Consider the following 10,000-nt stretch of genomic DNA (forward strand, 5'->3'; position numbering starts at 1 on the left):
ATCGCTTCGAGAAGGACCACGCGTCCTTCCCATGATCAAACGACTTTTTGTCAACCGACGTGCAGTTCAGACAATTTATTGTCCTGCTCGTCAAGAGTCGGTCCGGTATTGCAGTACCTCCGGAATCGGCTCGCCTCCCCTCTGGGGGAGTTTGTATACATTTATTCACAACCTGTAGCATGGTAAAGCCCATAGAAAAAGCCTTGGCAACCGTTGCTAATCACTCTGGCTTCAGTTCAGTACACGAATGAATCTTTCGCCTTTTACTAAAGATTTCCGTGGACAGGAGCAATTTCAATGAGTCTTAACAGACTTTTTTTCGGCTGTCGACAGTCTTCTGACATCGGCAGCTTGCATACTATTTATCATACAAAAAAATGGCTCAAGAAGAATTATTTTCCGGTTTTTCTTAGCTTCCAATTATGTGACAAAGAAAATTTCATAAAGAATTTTCGTAGGTTTTTTCACAGAATATGTTATTTTCATTTTAGTTGATGTTTTTATTTCATGTTTTATTTTCTAATGTACTTATTGGGTGCTGAAAGAGCCATAAAAACCTCATAATCGAACAATTTAGTAAAATATTATTAATATTGAAAGATTAAAATTTCGAAATAACCTACCCTACGGTTAATCTACACGCGTTTAGAAGCCGTAAAAAAATATTTTCGACTTTGTAATGGACCAAACAAAAAATATAGAAAAAATTATCGAAAAAAAAAATCCTTAAAACTTACCTTACGTTAGTCCTTATGCGTTGCGAAGCTCAAAAAAAATATTTTCGACCTTATAATAGAACAAACAAAGAAAATAGAAAAATTTTCCAAAAAAATAAAAAGTCGAAATTCGAAAAAAGAAGAAAAGTGGTCCTTTTCTAGGAGTTTTTTATTCCCAAAAAATGGGTCGATGTCCCCGTAACCCCTAAAAAAAGGGGGTCGAAATAACATTTTTTCATCATGCTTCAAATGGGCTGAAAAATTTTTTACGGGGTCTCCGGACCAAACAAAAACGATCTGTCGAGTCAGAATTCCAAAAATCGAAAATTCCCGAAATTTCTGTACTTAAGAGGCGGGGCGCCCACTATCGACAAAAGTGTGCCAAAACCCACAAACGTTGTGTTACGCGCGCTAAGATAAATACAAGCCTGATCGCTGAATATGTATTCTATTTGAATAAGGTAAGTATCAACACCAAGGAAGCAATTCCTTTATTATAAACTCATACTCTGACATTGCGCTAATATCGCTCGTGCTTTGTTTTTTAGTTAAAATATATAATTTATATTACTTTTATTTTATTTTACTTCTATATAATAATTATTTTATATTTTTATTAAAAAACTTCTTGTTTAGTTTCTAGGCAACCACAGTTACGTTTATATGTTTAATTCTGTTGTATTTTATATTTATCGATAATTTAATAAATGTTTCAAAAGAATATTCTGGTTTTCCACGCTCTCTTCAAAAATGTGAGTTCTTTTAATTCTTCCACTTAATTATTCATTTTAAAGTAAACAACTAGTTATACATATTATTATATTATAATGTATGTGTATTATATACTATCATTTTATAACATAAACATAGTTGAGTTATTAAATTAAACGTCAAATATTTTATTACCTTAAATTAAGTTATATTTATTGTATAATCTATAATTATATAATTATAAGTTATAAATTATTTAATCGTAAAATCTGATGTAGTATGAGATATTCTTTAGAAAACTCTAACTAACTATAAATATTCTTGAACTCTATAAATAGAACAATGAGAAATAGTAAAACAAACTAACACAACATGTTACCGAAATGTTTATTTTAACAATAATTCTTATTTATTTTAATCACTTAATAAACTTTACTTCTAATTATCATATTATTAAACATAGAATATAGTTAACAATCTTTTAAACAAAGTCTTTAATAAAGTTACAGGGAGTAATTGTAATTAAAACACCAAAAAAAAAAAAGGTTTTAATAAAAAAAATACTTACATCAAATTAAATTTTATAAGGATTAATTTTAAAATATCAAATCGATTGTAAATTAAGTGCAAATAGGTTTTTTAAACAAACCGAAGGGTTTATAAAGGCTTGTAAACGCTCTCAAACGCCTACGACCATACCACACTGAGCACACCCCATCTCGTCCGATCTGGGAAGTTAAGCAGTGTCGGGCGTGGTTAGTACTTAGATGGGTGACCGCTTGGGAATACCACGTGCCGTAGGCTTTTGCTTTTTGAATTCATCTTTTTTGTACTATTTTTCTTTCTGACTTGTTTACACTTATTTTTCATTTATTGACATTTCTTTAACGCTTAAAAGAAAAGAAAATTCTAGTTATTAGCAAACAAAAACCAAAAGCCAATCAGATAACATTATTTGCTGTTTAAACCAATTAGAGCGCTAAAAAAGTGGTTTGACCAGTTTGAGATATCGAAAAAATAATGGCACCATCTTGTAGAGTACAATTTTCTGAGTAAAAATTAATACAATTAGTCTTTTATACTAAAACTTAAAAGTCTTTTTGTCCACAAACAAATAAAAGCGTGGCTACTTGAAAAATCAAACGAAAATAAATTTTGCACTTTTGTATTGTGAGTCATAATAAGTTATTTACTGTTACCAACAGATACTAGCAAAAGCTATTTAAAGTTTTGTATTAACTTAATGTATTTGTAATTACTTTTACTTAATAGAAACTATTGAATTACGTTTACTTAGTTTACTTTTGTATGTGTATTAAATATACAGCAATTTTGTTTGAACTTAAATAAGGACTGTTAAACTATTAAAAGAAAACTATCAAAGTTTACTAACTCAAAAGCTAAATCTTAGTTTTATTGTTATAAACATTTATGTTGTAATTTACTAATAACTAAATGAGTTTATTTCAAACAAAAAGAATTAAATAATGTTATGTTATGTCAAGCCTACTATATGAGGTATATAGGTATATAAGGTATACAAGCTTATGTTTGAAAGTTATAATAATAAAAATAAAAATAAATATTTAGTTGGTAAAGTTTGTATGTTTTAATATGCTTTGAAATATCAATATTAGAGTTAGTATAGAAGTTTTTTTTTAAGTATAATAAATATAAATATTTAGTTGCTAATAATAAAATAAAATACCAATTTTGTAGTTATTACAAAAAAAAAACTTATTAAATTACTTGAAGTTCACTGTAGTTGAAATATTATACAAAAGCTTCACAATTATAAGCTTTGAATAACTTTACTTCATAACTATATTCATGTTTGCATATTTAAATTAGTGTTTTGTGTATTGGCTTTATGATTATTTTATTTTAGTAACTGTTAGTTTTATACTTTAATAAAAGAAATATGGTTAAAAAGTAAGTTAAAAATGAAAGAAGCATAAAAAACACACTAATTAACTGCTTATTCAATAGTTTGATTATTTAATTATTTTTCTGTTATATAGTTTAATCGTATTGTATAAAAAATACAGAGGTTTAAAGTAAGTTTGAATAAAAATAAAACAAAACATATAAAATAAGCATTAGTTAAAATACATAGTTTTTTTTTCTAAGAAAATTTAATTCTTTAATAATAAGTAGTAATTTAAATAAAAAATAATACAAATAAAGTTATACAATATATATACAATAGTTTGTCAAACTAGGCAAACACTACTAGGCAAAAAACAAACTAGGCAAAAAACCTACAAAGTAGGCCACCACTACAATCCAATGTTCCAACTGGAAATTCAATGAGATCGTTACTGTACTTGTGATGAACGTTGATAATCCCCAAGATTGTAAGTCGAAGGCCTTACCCAACCTAACCAGCGCACTGGTTTTCTTACAACTGAATTAATCAACATTTAATATTGAATATAATCATTATTGATAGATAGAGGAATGTTGACAATCAACAACAGATTGTAGGTCAAAGGCATTACTCGACCCAAGTACCCACAACCTAGATTGAACAACATTTGTTAGATAGATTAGTTAGATAGATAAATAGTACAGTATAATCTCAAAGAATTTGAAGCCCGAACATTGAACGATAGTGGTGTTACGTGACGACTAGCGGGATTCGATCTCTCAACCTTCTGCTTATGAGTCAGCTGATGAGACCACTGACCCACCGCGCCACGTCAAAGATAAAGAAATATTTTGCTATATAAATAGGTTGATTTTTATAATTTTGTTAGTGTCAATTTTGTTAGTGTCAATTACAGTGAACTTCAAGTAAGATATACAACAGTATATATATTTCCGAGTCTGACTTTGAGTACTTTTTATATATTATTAACAAGATTTTTTAGGAGTAATATCTGTTTAGTTCTTTAATATATCTTTAAAATAATAATATTTTTTGAGGTGTTTAAAACTTTTAGAAGCTGTATGTAATGTCTTTTAGTTTAATAGTTCTTTTAAATTAGTAAAAAAAAATAAACATGGTTGAGTTATCAAATTAAACAAAATCGAACGTCAAGTATTTAATTACTAAAATTAATTTAACTAAAAAAAAATCTCAGGTAATCTAAAATGTCAGGAATTATTCAAAAATAAATATAAATTTAAAACTTATTATATTGAAAAGATTGATGAATAATACTCTTGAATGTATGCAATGTTTGTATTTGTAATGCAATAACATAAATGGATAGATCAATGACAAATTGTAAACATATTGTATTATTTTATTTTACGATTTTATTTTATTCAATAATATAATAATTCAATAAACTTTACTTCTACTTGTCCTGGTCTTAGGTAATTTATAGATAACAATTATTTAAACAAACACTTTTGTACAGTTACAATACAGTTTTAGTACAGTTTGGGAGTAACTGTTGATTAAAAAAACAAAAAAAAAGTTAATTCAGGTTAAAATTTTATAAGGAATAATTTTAAAATATCAAATTGATTGTAAATCAAATGCAAATATGTTTTTTAAACAAACCGAAGGGTTTATAAAGGCTTGTAAACGCTTTCAAACGCCTACGACCATACCACACTGAGCACACCCCATCTCGTCCGATCTGGGAAGTTAAGCAGTGTCGGGCGTGGTTAGTACTTAGATGGGTGACCGCTTGGGAATACCACGTGCCGTAGGCTTTTGCTTTTTGACTTCATCTTTTTTGGATTATTTTTCTTTCTGACCTATTTATACTTATTACTCGTTTATTTACATTTCTTTAACGCTTAAAAGAAAAGAAAAATCTAGTTATTAGCAAATAAAAACCTATGCCAATCAGATAACGTTATTTGCTGTTTAAACCAATTAGAGCGCTAAAAAAGTGGTTTGACCAGTTTGAGATATCGAAAAAATAATGGCACCATCTTGTAGAGTACAATTTTCTGAGTTAAAATTAATACAATTATATCTTTTATACTAAAACTTAAAAGTCTTTTTGTCCACAAACAAGTAAAAGCGTGGCTACTTGAAAAATCAAACGAAAATAAATTTTGCAATTTTGTATTGTGAGTCATAATAAGTTATTTACTGTTACCAACAGATACTAGCAAAGTCTTTTTAATGTTCTATGTTAATTAAATGTATTCCTAATTAGTTTAAATTTATAGAGTTTATTTGATTTACTTTATTATGTGTATTGAATGTGATATAACTAGGCTTAAACTAAACTAAAACAAAACAATAAAGTAGAGTACTTGAATGGAACCAACACAATTTACAAAACAATTGTATACTATATTTAAATGTGAATATGCAATTATTATTATAAGTTTATAAGTTCACTTTAATTTAATGTATTTTGTAAATTAGTTTTATTTAATAGATAGTAGTGAATTACTTTATTTAATTCACTTTTAGTATGTGTTGTATAACTTTATTTAAACCAGAAGCAAAAACGGGATTATATTTTCAATAAACTACACAATTTGCAAACCAGTTGTGTATTAAATAAAAAGCTATTCTGAATAGTGAATATGCAATTATTATTATAAGTTCACAGTTTACAATTTAGTTATTATTTTGTTCATATTTGCATATCTAATTTATGAAAAGTTAGTGTTATGTGTATTGTGTTATGTTATAATTTTAATTTCTTTATTTGTAGAACTGTTAGTTTTATATTTTAAAGAAGCATGTTTAAATAAATATGTTTAACAAGTAACAAGTTTTTAAAAATGCAAGAAATATGACATATATATTGAACTATTTATTTTTATTCTAGCTATTTGCTTAGTGTGATTATATTATTTTGTTGTTTGTTTTATAGTTTATCGTATTGTGTTTAAATATATATAACAAATACTGAGGTTTAAAAGTAAGTTTAAATGAAAATAAAATAAGACATATAGTTGAAATATAAGTTTAAAAAAATAGTTCATTTTTATTTTTATTTGTTTGTTTGTTCGATTGTTTGTTTATTATATAATCGCGACATTTTATTTAATACTTTTAAGCATATTAAACATAATAATAGGTATAGTTATAGGAAAAATTCAATTAGTTTCTAATGTAATAAAATAGTTTATTTCCACAAATAAAATACCTGAAAAATCAAATGAAAAATAAATTTCGCACTGTTGTATTGTGAGTCATAATAGGTTATTTATTGTTACCAACAGATACTAGCAATGTTAATTCAATGTATTTGTACTTAGTTTTATTTAAATGACAGTATTGATGGTTACGTTTATTAAATATGTTTATTTAATGTTATGTAACTTAAGTAAAACCAGAAGCAAATAAGGAGACTACTTTCAATTAACTACACAATTTACATATCAATTGTATACTAAATATTTAGTTGTTTTGATAGTTATTTTAAAGTTATTAAATTATACAATTCTATTTAGTTACTTTATTTAACTTACTATAGTATGTGTTATATAACTTTGATTAAACCAGAAGCAAAAAGGGAGACTACTTTATAATTAAATAAAAAATATATTATTTATTTTAAGGTTATTCTTGATAGTTATTATGCTATCAGCTTAGTTGCTTATTCAATAAAAAGGTAAGTTAAAAGAAAGTTATAAAAAAATACATTAGATTTATTGTAAATTTGTTTGAATTGTTTATAAAAAGTTTTTATTTATTGCTATAATTATATTTCAATCGTGTTGGGTTTCAAAATACATGTTTCAAATAATATTTTACAAGTATTTATCAGTTATTTAGTTTTCTTTTTATAGTTTAGCCGTATTGTTTTATTTATTTGTTATTATTTTTATTCAATTGTTTGTTTATTATACTTATCGCAATGTGCTTAAAAGAATAAAACAACTATAAAGGTTTAAAAAGTAAGTTTAAATAAAAATAAAATGAAACATATAAAATAAGTTTATGATTTTTTTATTATTATTATTATTTTTATTTAATTGTTTGCTTATTATATTTATCGCGATGTGCTTAAAAGAATAGAACAAATACAAAGGTTTAAATTGTAAGTTTTAAATAAAATAAAATGAAACATACAAAATAAGCTTATGATTTATTATTATTATTATTATTATTATTTTTATTTCATTGTTTGTTTATTATATCTATCGCGATGTGCTTAAAAAATAAAACAACTATAAAGGTTTAAAAAGTAAGTTTAAATAAAGATAAAATGAAACATATAAAATAAGCTTATGTTTGACTTTTTTATTTTATTTTTATTTAACTGTTTGTTTATTATATTTATCGCGATGTGCTTAAAAGAATAGAACAAATACAAAGGTTTAAATTGTAAGTTTTAAATAAAATAAAATGAAACATACAAAATAAGCTTATGATTTATTATTATTATTATTATTATTATTTTTATTTCATTGTTTGTTTATTATATCTATCGCGATGTGCTTAAAAAATAAAACAACTATAAAGGTTTAAAAAGTAAGTTTAAATAAAGATAAAATGAAACATATAAAATAAGCTTATGTTTGACTTTTTTATTTTATTTTTATTTAACTGTTTGTTTATTATATTTATCGCAATCTGCTTAAAAAAATAAAACGAGTATTAAGGTTTGAAAAGTAAGTTTAAATAAAAATAAAATAAAACATATAAAATAAGCTTATGTTTTTTTTTTTTTTTATTATTATTATTATTTTTATTCAATTTTTTGTTTATTATATTTATCGCAATGTGCTTAAAACGATAAAACAAATATTAAGATTTAAAAAGTAAGTTTAAATAAAAAATAATACAAATAAAGTTTATTTATAATAAACAAACATATTTAAAACATTAAAAAAAAGTAGTTTATATATATTATTTTTTATTTATTTCTTTTAAACATATTAAATAAAGTATAAAAAAAGTATTAAAACATTTAAACGTAGCATAAATAAGCTTAAAATATTAAAAAAATTGAAAAGAAACAAAGAAATTTAAAAAAAATCGGGAAAAATCGGCAAAAAAAGTTCAACAACAACATTTGAGCATCATACACGTATGCATTACTTTACACTAGTGAGAGAGACGTGTTTGTGCGTTCGGTCGACTTGACGAGAAAGCGGGCTTAAAGCATTACTGTTTAGCACCCGAGGCGCGGCTATTGCAGCGGCGGCGAACGTGCTATGTAAACGCATTGGAGCAGCGTATGAAAAACTACAAGCGTCCAGCGGCGGTAGGCTTATAGCTTTGCGAAGTCGTCGAGACGAGTAGCCGACGCAGGCAGGCACGGCTCGAGGCGGGTAACTGCAGCAGACAGATGGCGTGTTGCTGCTGACGAGTTAACCGGCAGAAGGCAAACGGTTGGTCGGGAGAAAGAACAGTCAGTTGTATAGCTGCATGCTGCAGTCGACGCGGGCTGGCGCTTTAAACAGCAAAAGGCCGGCGCCGACTTTCAGTAACGTTCGCAAGGCTTTTAAGCCGAGTGATAGAAAAGGTCTGTATTTATACAGTAAAAACGCTCAGTCGAGCAACGGGTTTAAAAGCCCTCGGATAGTTATCTGGTTGATCCTGCCAGTAGTCATATGCTTGTCTCAAAGATTAAGCCATGCAAGTGTAAGTACGAGCTCACGTACAGTGAAACTGCGAATGGCTCATTAAATCAGTTATGGTTCATTTGATTGTACGCTTTTACATGGATAACTGTGGCAATTCTAGAGCTAATACATGCGTAAAGCGCCGAACTGACGTGAGGCGCGCATTTATCAGACCAAAACTAACCGGCTTTCGGGTCGTTACAATGGTGACTCTGGATAAGCTTGCGGATCGCACGGCCTAGTGCTGGCGACATCTCATTAAAGCAACTGCCCTATCAACTATCGTCGGTACGGTATCGGCCTACCGAGGTTGTAACGGGTGACGGAGAATCAGGGTTCGATTCCGGAGAGGGAGCCTGAGAAACGGCTACCACATCCAAGGAAGGCAGCAGGCGCGCAAATTACCCATTCCCGGCTCGGGGAGGTAGTGACGAAAAATAACAATGCAGACCTCGTACGAGGTCCTGCAATTGGAATGAGTACACTTTAAACTTTTTAACGAGTATCCATTGGAGGGCAAGTCTGGTGCCAGCAGCCGCGGTAATTCCAGCTCCAAAAGTGTATATTTAAGTTGTTGCGGTTGAAAAGCTCGTAGTTGGATATAGGGACGGCGAGGTTGGTCGGTCGAAAGGCTAGCACTGGCCTCGTTGTTCTTGTTGGTCGGTGCCTTCGCGGTGCTCTTAACTGAGTGTTGCGGTGGTCCGGCAAGTTTACCTTGAAAAAATTAGAGTGTTCAAAGCAGGCTTTACGCTTGTATAATGTTGCATGGAATAATGGAATAGGACCTCGGTTCTATTTTGTTGGTTTTCGGAGCACGAGGTAATGATTAATAGGAACGGACGGGGGCATCCGTACTGTGCCGTTAGAGGTGAAATTCTTGGATCGGCGCAAGACGAACGACTGCGAAAGCATTTGCCAAGAATGTTTTCTTTAATCAAGAGCGAAAGTCAGAGGTTCGAAGACGATCAGATACCGTCCTAGTTCTGACCTTAAACGATGCCGACTAGCGATCGGGCAGTGTCGAACTTAAGAACTGTCCGGCAGCTTCCGGGAAACCAAAGTCTTTGGGTTCC

The 10,000-nt window shown here is 28.6% G+C and overlaps 5 non-coding genes across 5 annotated transcripts in view; all 5 read left to right on the forward strand.

Annotated features, from left to right (window-relative positions):
• Nucleotides 1-139, forward strand: part of LOC145845836 (U2 spliceosomal RNA) — a 196-nt gene extending 57 nt beyond the window's left edge. Inside the window, exon 1 of the small nuclear RNA XR_014370532.1 lies at nt 1-139. This exon is cut by the window's left edge and continues 57 nt beyond it. This is a non-coding gene — a small nuclear RNA (U2 spliceosomal RNA).
• Nucleotides 140-220: 81 nt separating this feature from the next.
• On the forward strand, nt 221-335 carry LOC145845844 (U5 spliceosomal RNA). Its single transcript, XR_014370540.1, has one exon. It is a non-coding gene; the product is annotated as a U5 spliceosomal RNA (small nuclear RNA).
• A 1,777-nt stretch (nt 336-2,112) lies between these two features.
• Nucleotides 2,113-2,231, forward strand: LOC145845839 (5S ribosomal RNA). The gene has a single exon (XR_014370535.1). It is a non-coding gene; the product is annotated as a 5S ribosomal RNA (ribosomal RNA).
• Nucleotides 2,232-4,977: 2,746 nt separating this feature from the next.
• LOC145845850 (5S ribosomal RNA) lies at nt 4,978-5,096 on the forward strand. Its single transcript, XR_014370546.1, has one exon. It is a non-coding gene; the product is annotated as a 5S ribosomal RNA (ribosomal RNA).
• A 3,792-nt stretch (nt 5,097-8,888) lies between these two features.
• The window catches only part of LOC145845853 (small subunit ribosomal RNA), a 1,808-nt gene continuing 696 nt past the window's right edge, over nt 8,889-10,000 (forward strand). The window contains exon 1 of the ribosomal RNA XR_014370548.1: nt 8,889-10,000. This exon is cut by the window's right edge and continues 696 nt beyond it. This is a non-coding gene — a ribosomal RNA (small subunit ribosomal RNA).

The sequence above is a fragment of the Thalia democratica genome, unplaced genomic scaffold, assembly GCF_965202585.1.
Source record: "Thalia democratica unplaced genomic scaffold, ktThaDemo2.hap1.1 HAP1_SCAFFOLD_171, whole genome shotgun sequence".
Taxonomy (NCBI): domain Eukaryota; kingdom Metazoa; phylum Chordata; class Thaliacea; order Salpida; family Salpidae; genus Thalia; species Thalia democratica.